The following is a 10,553-nucleotide window of genomic DNA, read 5'->3' as shown; positions in this document are numbered from 1 at the left end:
ATAATTTTGTCCCTGATATTATCGATCTTATAAGTGAAGAAGTTCATAAAGTCATTACTGCTGTGTTGCATGGAAACTTCTGGGCTTGAAGCTTTCTTTTTCGTTAGTTTAGCCACTGTTTCAAATAAATACCTAGGATTATGTTTATTATCTTCTAATAGGGTTGAAAAATAAGCAGATCTAGCAGCTTTTAAAGCCTCTCTGTAAGCAATCGAGCTCTCCTTCCATGAAATCCTAAACACCTCTAGTTTTGTTTTCTTCCAGTTGCGCTCCATTTTTCTGGCTGCTCTCTTAAGGGCCTGAGTGTGCTCGTTGTGCCACGGCGTTGGACTATGTTCTTTAATCTTCTTTAAGCGCAGCGGAGCAACTGTGTCTAAAGTGCTGGAAAAGAGAGAGTTAAAAGTTTCTGTTGCAATATCAAGTTCTTCTAAGCTATCCGGGATGCTGAGATGATGAAACTGATTAGGAAGATTATTGATAAAGCAATCTTTAGTGGCAGAAGTGATCGGTCTAACATATTTATAACACGGAGTCGGCTTTGCAGCCTTGGCTAAATGTAATTTACACGAGACTAGATAGTGATCTGAGATGTCATCGCTCTGTTGCAGTATTTCAACGGCATCAATATCTATTCCATGTGATAGTATTAGATCTAAAGTATGATTACGACAATGAGTCGGTCCTGACACGTGTTGTCTAACTCCAATTGAGTTTATAATGTCTTTAAATGCCAATCCCAATGCATCTTTTTCATTATCTATGTGTATATTAAAGTCACCAACAATTAGTACTTTATCTGCAGCCAATACTAATTCTGATAGAAAGTCCGCAAATTCTTTGATAAAGTCTGTATGGTGCCCTGGTGGCCTGTATACAGTAGCCAGCAGAATTTTCAAACGTGATTTATCGTTTACACTAGATATTTTTACATTAAGCACCAACACTTCAAAAGAATTATATTTACAACTAGATTTCTTAGTGGTTTTGAAAATATTACTATAAATTACAGCAACACCTCCTCCTTTGCGTTTCAGACGAGGTTCATGTTTATAACCGTAATCTTGTGGGGTTGACTCATTTAAAGCAATGTAATCGTTTGGTTTTAGCCAGGTTTCTGTCAAACACAGCACATCTAGGTTATAATCTGTAATCATATCATTAACTATTAGCGCTTTTGAAGTAAGAGATCGAATATTCAGCAACCCAAGCTTTATCATTTGCTCATTTGTATTATATCTGTTTTTTATTTGTTGAACATCAATTAAATTTTTAACCTTAGATGGGTTTGAACGTATTTTGGATTTCCAAGTTCGGGGAACAGACACAGTCTCTATATGATGATATCTCGGTGAAAGAGGCTCTATGTGATGGGATTTATCTGACCTTGGTGACGTGAGGCCGCTAGCAGACGGTCGGTTAAGCCAGTCTGTCTGCTTCCTGACCTGAGGCCCAGATTGTCATGTTTTAGCTCTAAGACTATGAGCCAAATTACTAGAGAGAAGAGCAGCACCATCCCAGGAGGGATGAATACCATCTCTTTTCAACAGGTCAGGTCACTCCACCAAAAAACGTCTCAGGTTACGTATGTAACCCTGGTTCCCTGAGAGGGAACGAGACGCTGCGTTGAGACGCGGTGGGAACGCCTTGCGTGATTGCGTCGTGAAGCACATGTGTAATCAATCCAATGGAAACGGGAGACGTCATGGGCGGGTGACGTCACCGACCAGGAAGCTATATAGCACTCCCGCGATCAGAGAATCACTAGCTTTGAAAAGCTTGAAGCAAGATGATCACAGGTATGCAGGGAGTATGGCAAAGCAACGCAGCGTCTCGTTCCCTCTCAGGGAACCAGGGTTACATACGTAACCTGAGACGTTCCCTTTCAAGGGAACTCGAGCTGCGTTGAGACACGGTGGGAACCCTATACCCACGACGCCATATGACAAATGCCTGTTGTGTATGAAGACTGTGCGCATACTACGAAACAAGCCCCCTAGACCCTGGAGTGGAGTCTAGGTCCAAGTCATAAAAATGGACAAATGTATGCGGTAAGGACCAGCCTGCCGCATTACAGATGTCGTGGAGAGAAACTCCTGAAAATAAAGCCCAGAGGCAGCCATACTCCTAGTAGAGTGGGCCCGGACAGCCAAAGGTGAAGGCTGTCCAGCCGATACATAAGCAAGTGAGATAGCCTCAACTACTCGCTTGCTCAATATCTGTCTTTAGCTTTTCCTGATTAAGGTGGAGGACAGAAGACCTGCAGCACAATTGACCCGCAAATTGAGTAGGGACCTAGGAATACAACCCGGCCTGGGGTGAAGAAAGACTACCGCCATACCAGGTGCAAATCCAAGTACGTGCAGGCCTCAGCCTCATGTACCATGGAGAAGATGAAATAAGGATCTCTCCTCAGAGATAACCCAGCAAAGAAACATTCATTGCAGAAATCAAGTACTGTACCATAGGGCAGATAGCAAGATTCAGAAGGTGTTCTCCGCACCTGGCAGAGAACAGTTTACATTTCAATGCATATTCAGTCTTCTCGTGGAGGGAGCTCTATACTGGAGTATGGTCTCCACGACCTCAGTCGAGAGACCTGAATCTATGAGCTGGGCCCCCTCAGAGGCCGAGCCCACAGCATCCATGACTCCAGATGAGGGTAACTCCCGGGAGCAAAGATATCGGGAAATGCGTACAGGTGTAGCCTCGACCACACCTAATACATCGCATCCAGTCCAAGCGGAGTTGGATGCGTCAGGGATAACCACAAAGGCAAAGTTTTAACCGAAGTTCTCCCAAAGAAGCTCCACCACCTCGGGGTGAAGTCTCCATTCTCCGGGCCTCAGCCCCTGCCTCAACAGGATATCTGCTCTGATATACGAGACCATCAGTGTGCTGTCCAGAAGGATCAGGCACATGGTGACCTCTCGGTTCTGACAGGAAGTATTGAGATTCTAGGAATACCGCCATCACTTCTAGCCAATTATGTGCCAAAAGGAGATGGTCCTGCCAAAGACCCTTCGCCGAGTGACCACTCATGATCACCCCCCACTTGTGAGGGAAGCATCCGTCGATAGCATAAGCGTCGACAAGAAGCCCCCAACACTGGGCCTGGGCGAGGAACCAAGGTTCTTTCACATGACCGAGACACGTAGGCATAGCCGCGTGACCTTGATCATGCAAAAATGGATTTCCCCTCGGAGAAACCCCTTGGTCCTGAGCCAACACTGCAGGGGTCTCATGTACAGAAGGCCAAAAGTAATTACGTTGGACGCAGCTGCCATGAGACCCAACAGTCTGAAACTGTTCCACAGTGAGTGACTGGCCTAGTTTTACCCCCTTTACAGCGAATCATATATAACACCTGGAAAAATGGTCCTCTGAGCTGGGAGGAGCACACTCTTCTTGGCGTTGAGCAGTGTTGTAATGTAACGGAGTACAAATACTTCGTTACTGTACTTAAGTAGAAATTTCACGTATCTGTACTTTACTTCGCTATTTAAATTTATGTCAACTTTTACTTTTACTTCACTACATTTCCTAGATAAAATGTATACTTTTACTCCGCTACATTTCCACTAAGCATCTTCGTTACTCGTTACTACAAAATAAAATCAGAAGAAATGTGGGTTTGAGGTTTGGCGAATCACTGCTCCTAGATTGCATGACGCACGCTCTATTTCAGCGTAAAGCTTGTTTGTTGCCATGGAAGCGCGAGCCGCGGCCGCGCGCGAAACCCAACGCGACGCTTCACGAGATAAGATGCAAGTGGCTAAACTAAACCGCTGATTTACAATTGAAGTTTTAAACGACCGACATAAATAATCAGTTTGCAAAGCTCATCTTCGGGAAGGGGAGATGTACAGGTAAAGATAAAGAGACTGAGAGAAGAAGAACGAGAGATGGAGATGAGAGAGGGGAGCAGGTAGAGCAATAGCCTTTTGCATACTGTGCCCAGAATGAGAATAACTTTATTACAATGGATTCCTATTTAACACAGATATACATATGTTTTTTGCCAATGACAGTGGAAAAATAATATGCCCCCGAACGCCCTAGCAAGATCACTTTTGGGACCTCTGTATTTATAAAACCCAGTATACGGCTATTGCACTGAATATAAAATTATATTTTTGAAAAATACAATGAATTATAAGGCTGTACAGAACAGTGCACTATTGCAGACTGATTTTTTCTTAGTAGAGCAGCTAACTTAAGGTACATGCAGTGGGAGATAAACGATAACACAAGTACAGTACAGGCTACAAAACACAAACAACAGCAGGTTGTACCAGTTAATAGTATGCCTAGTATAAGAAATCCACAATAAAGTTCACAAACAAAGTTAACCGCTTGCTTTAATAAAAATAAAAAAACTTTTTACTTTTACTTAAAATACTTAAGTACATTAAATATCAGAAAATTACTTTTCATACTTAAGTACAAAATAAATCAGATACTTTAAGACTTTTACTTAAGTAATATTCTAAAAGGTAACTTTTACTTCTACCAAAGTCTTTTTCTAGTACCATACTTGTACTTTTACTCAAGTATTGCTTTCTAGTACTTTATACAACACTGGCGTTGAGTCGCAACCCCAACATCTTTAAATGAGACAGAACGACATCTCGATGCCGAACTGCCATCTGCTCAAATTGAGTTAGGATCAACCAATCGTCGATAGTATAATAAGCAAATGCGCTGGAGTCCCAGAGGAGCCAGAGCTGCATCCACGCATATTGTAAAGGTGTGGGGTGATAAACCTAGGCCGAATAGAAGAACCCGATACTGGTATGCTTCGCCCCCGAAAGCAAACCTCAGGAACCTCCTGTGATGAGGATGGATAGATAAGCGTCCTTCAAGTCTATTGTGACAGACCAGCCCTCGGGCTGAATCTGTGACACAATCATATTAGCGTAAGCATACTATGAACATGAGATTCTGAAACCTGCTGTTTAATAGACGCAGGTCTAGAATAGGACGCAACCCTTCATCCTCTTTCGGAACAATGAAGTAGCGGCTATAAAACCCTGACTGTCTGTCAGGGAGGAGGAACCCCTTCTATAGCTCCTTTTTGCAAAAGTGTCAGCACTTCCTGCTCCATAACCAGAGCCTGCTCGAGGTCCACCACTGTGGGGAGGACCCCTAGAAATCTGGGCGGACGAGAACCGAACTGAATTCTGAACCCTTTTCTATAGTGTGCAGGACCCACTGAGAAATATGTGGCAGTAGTTTCCACGCTGCCAGAAATTCTGCTAAGGGCACCAGTCTCTCGAGACTGGCCTCTGGATTTGGTTGAACAGTCACTTCAGTGCCCTGAAGCGGCGAACCGGCAGGGAACAACTGAACTGACCGTTCTACGACCCTCCTCGGAGGATCGTTTGGGGACGCTGACAACTCGGTGCCCTGAACGGAGGACCGGCAGGGAACAACCGAACTGGCAGCGCTGCGACCCTCCTCAAAGAGTCGCACCCCAGAGGGCGCCGAGGAGAAACGATTTCTCAAAACCGTTCCTGCCCTGGAGGAACCCTCAGAAGCCTGATAGCCTCAGCGTCAGGACTTCTCTTCTAAGTTTCATTAGAGATAACGACAGTCCTCAGATCTTGCCTACCTCTAACTATCTTAGTTCCAACGACCCTCCTCGGAGGATCGTTGGAAAAAGCAGGCACCTCGGCACCCTGAAACGGCGAACCGGCAGGGAAACCGAACTGACTGCTCTACGACCCTCCTCGGAGGATCGTTTGGGGACGCTGACACCTCAGTGTCCTGAAACGGCGAACCGGCAGGAGAACCGAACTGGCAGCGTTGCGACCCTCCTCAGAGAGTCACACCCCAGAGGGCGCCGAGGAGAAACGATTTCTCAAAATCGTCCCTACCCCGGAGGGGACCACCCTCAGAAGCCTGCAGCCTCAGCGTCAGGGCTTCTTCTTCCAGCTATATTAGAGATAAAACAGTTCTCAGATCTTGCATATCTCTAACTGGTTAGACAGCGACCGCCACCCAGGTCCCTCTCGATTGTGGATGAGGCCGAATGGTGACGCTCTATTTTGCAGCACTTTATGCTGCGAGGAGCTTTAGAAGGCTGAGACTGCTCCCGCCCAGCAGTCTCAGGAACATTAGATCGGTGATGAAGACACCTCTGGAACGCCGCTGGATAGTTTATATCTTCATTTTGTTGAAAGCGAAGCGTTCAGAGAACAGACATAAATATATATTTTTTTTCCATACATCAGAAAAACTTATATCACTCCGTGGCCACCAGCAGCAACTCCGTTTGCCAAAAAACGGCAAACCCCGACGAGGAGGCTGAGATATAGAGATTTAATTATATTCTCACTCAGATAATGTTCAGCTGGCCAGAAAACATTTAACTAGGCAATCAGCACAAAATAAAACCTCCTTTTATAAGCTCCTCTTTATACAACAGAGTTATGAGCTGAATTATTCATTTATTCATTGAAAACTCACAAGCTTTGTTCATAATATTCGTATACACATATATCCTTTTCTTTTCTCTTTTTCTTTTTTTTTCACACTAACGATACCAATTCCTCGGAACTGGAGATCGCAGCACGATAGGCACTGGAACTAACACGTGTGGCAGAGATAGGGCGCGCCCGTCTCAAACCTCGCTGTTAGATCCATTTGCGCGATCCCCGAGATGCACGTCGCCGCTGTGCCTCGGCAGCAGCGGGACTCGCGCCTCAGGGAGCGCGCGCAACCGAACCGTCCTCCTCGAAGGACGCCCGGCGGGAGTGAGTTGAAACAGACAACCTCTGCAAGAAGTCCCCTCGAGAACTGACTGGGTAAGCAAAACTCCCAAACAAGCAACACAAAGCTGATGCGCGTCCCCACCCGAGATAAAACGAGGGTAGGGAACAACACAACGTTTTGAATTCTTGTTTCTCCATAATATCTAGATACTGAGACAAACAGACAATAAATAGACAAGGACAGTATTACACAGATCGCACTTGCTGAAGGTAACAAAGCTAGTGATTCTCTGATCGCGGGAGTGCTATATAGCTTCCTGGTCGGTGACGTCACCCGCCCATGACGTCTCCCGTTTCCATTGGATTGATTACACATGTGCTTCACGACGCAATCACGCAAGGCGTTCCCACCGCGTCTCAACGCAGCTCGAGTTCCCTTGAAAGGGAACTATTCCTAACTCAAAACTAAAATTTAATTAAAAACGGAAAATTGGTGAGCCTGTCTCACCTACTGCACACTACAAACTGCCAACTCACTTCCTGTTTGCTCTAGGGCGCCCTAGTGGTTTAGCCGTAAGCGAAATCTGCTGCCAATAACGGCCTATTTAAAAGGTTAGAACATTAGTTAAGTAAACTAAAAAGCTTACAGCACCTGGTATTCCCAGGCGGTCTCCCATCCAAGTACTAACCAGGCCCGACCCTGCTTAGCTTCCGAGATCAGGCATTCTTTTTTTTTATTTATTTTTTTTATCAAAAAGTACAAAAATAATATTTATATAACAGAAATAATTCAGTTTCACATCCTTACATCTTCAAACATATAACATGTTTCAATCAGGCATCTAGCACTTAAGCTTTAGAATTAATCCACATATACATCATTTCAAAAAACAAAACAAAGACAACCCACAGAGCCAGGACAAAACAACTCATCATAAATCTAATGTTTCAAAGTTTTATGCACAACCATTTTCTCCCCTCTATACAAATCAGCTCACTCCCTTCCACAAACACCTTTTCAAATTCCTCATTAGGCAAATATTTCCACATCAAATACACATGTTTCCTTAAGATAGTTTTGAACATTGCCATTACATCCACTTTTTTCTTATTATAATATGCCATGTTTCTCCTTACCCATATCGCATATCTTGCATTACTTAATACTAGGTTCCATAAATTCACTTTCCTATCCTTTTTATTCATATTAATCCCAAACAAGAACAGCTTTCTCCATTCATCTCCTGTCACATCTGTCCCCGTTCCTTTTTTCACCAACCCTTTTACTTCTGCATGGAATGCCTCCAGCTCTTTGCATTCAAAAAATATGTGCATCAAAGTTTCTGGCTCTGTCTCACATACATCGCATTCTCGTTTTACATTTCTGTTCATTTGATGAATCACCACCTTTGTATATATTCTATTATGCCTTAATTTGAAGTCCAGGTTTTCACAGTCCAGTCCATTGTACTTCACATTTAAAGGGTTAGTTCACCCAAAATTGAAAATAATGTCATTAATGACTCACCCTCATGTCGTTCCAAGCCCGTAAAGACCTCCGTTCATCTTCGGAACACAGTTTAAGATATTTTAGATTTAGTCCGAGAGCTTTCTGTCCCTCCATTGAAAATGTATGTACGGTATACTGTCCATGTCCATAAAGGTAATAAAAACATCATCAAAGTAGTCCATGTGACATCAGTGGATTAGTTAGAATTTTTTGAAGCATCGAAAATACTTTTTGGTCCAAAAATAACACAAAATAAGACTTTATTCAGCATTGTATTCTCTTCCGGGGCTGTCGTCAATCTGCGGTCACGACTCCACAGTGCTGATGTAAGACGCTGCTGACGTGTTATCTGGTGCGCCGTGTATTCGGGTTCAAATAAATATGGCTGGGCAAAAAAAATGCAAGTCTTCCTCTGTGTCGAAATCCTTAGACATGTTTGCGAAGATTGATTTTTTTTTACAGTGTGTGTCTCCCTCAGTCTATAAATGAAGCTCGGGCGCCCCAGATAACACGTCATCAGCGTCTTACGTCAGCAGACGCTGAACGCGGATAAACCTGGGTCAAATTAGTGGGATTGCGTGAACTTAAAGCGGTTTCATAAAAGGTAATTCAAGTTCACGCAATCCCACTAATTTGATCCAGGTTTATCTAGTCTAGATAACTGTGTGCACGCTTCTTAAGCAGCCCTAGAGGTCGATCATAGATCAAACCGATCCACCATCAAACTGCATATATTTTGTGCTGTTTTATGCGTTTGAGACATGGTGTTTGCAAAACGTACATTTCACAGGAATATTCTCCATCTGTAAATCTTAGAAAAATCGAGCAAATATTTCCTGCTAAACTTCACGTCGAATGAGCGCTGCTGCGCGCATGCCCGCCAAATCGGAGCGCAATAATATATACATTTTGCAGATGGAAATGTAACACCTGTGTGATACTTTATCAGTTTATGGTAAGTAATAGGTATAAATGTTCCCTGAAGACTTCACCTAATCACTGACCTTCAGAAGATTTAGGTATCGCAGGAGGCAGGAAACACACAGATCTGAATTATAGGGAAATTTAGTTTATATATATATATGTGTTTGTTGAGGAAAACAGTGAATTAACAATGTACTAAAACAAAAACAAAATGAATATCAGGTTCAAATATCAATGATTTTACCCTTTGAAAATCTTTAAATTGAGGGAAAAAATGAAAGGAAAAAAACCAACTAAGAAACAAATCACATCACATTCCCTTTTAAAACACTGGTTTCTACTCTTATTTAACCAATATCATAATTGTGTTTTTATAACAACCTCTTTAAATCCCTGTTTAATTACTCCTAATGTTTTGTTTTTCTTTCCTTCCCTTTTAACTTATAACAAGGAACTATTTTCCTATTTTTTCCCACAGGCTATTTCAAAGTTACTGAATGTTAGATCATTCAAATGTTCAGGTAAATACCTCAAATGAAAGAATCAACTGATTCAAATTTCACATATCAATGTCAGAACACATCACATGAACAGTAAATACAATTGAAATGTCCGTCCACTGCGAATGAGCTATGGAAGTCTCTATGGAAACGGAAGGATCAAATAGAAAGCGTCTTTTTTTCTAAGCGCTCAGTCATTCAGTGAGCAACCGTTAAAGTGTTCTGTCTGCTCAGTTGTGAAATATAACGAAAAAACTCAAGGATGCGTGAAAGAAAACTCAAGGATGTATCCAACCAGTTTGTCCGATGTGAATCCACGAAATTTCAGTCCATTCCTCTCTTTGGGTGGCCCGCCATCTGTTTCTCTCCTCGACTAACTGTTACGCAGTTCAGCATCAGCGATTCAGCAACTCGTCTCGAACACAGTCCGAAAAGCACACAACAAAAAACCAGGCCTGCACATAACCGGACAGCAAACTTAATTCACTCACATTAAATCATGACAACCTTGAAATGATTTTCAATTCGATATCGTTCACTTAACAGATCACAAGATCAGTTGTTAACATCATACAAGTGATATTACGAACATAGATCGTGCACAAAACAAAATACAATTTCAGTAGTCTATTAATCTATCTTCAAATAAAGAAAACATTATTCAATTTGAATATTGAACTCACCAATTCCTCTGTAAACAACTCAACTAATGTTGTTTCCTCCGTGTGACGCAGCTGATATAAACTGTGTGACGCAGCTGATATAAAGTTGATCTATTTAATCTCAAAGTCTAATTCTCATTACAAAACTCACTTAATCAGCAAATCTAGTTCAATATTATGTTCCTAAACAATTCGGATCTAGGTTTTTTAACCAATATTTCTCATATTCTTCTCTTTTCGGGGT

The sequence above is a fragment of the Phoxinus phoxinus genome (assembly GCF_949152265.1).
Source record: "Phoxinus phoxinus genome assembly, chromosome: 18".
In the NCBI taxonomy this organism is placed as follows: Eukaryota; Metazoa; Chordata; class Actinopteri; order Cypriniformes; family Leuciscidae; genus Phoxinus; species Phoxinus phoxinus.
This window is presented reverse-complemented; position numbering follows the sequence as displayed.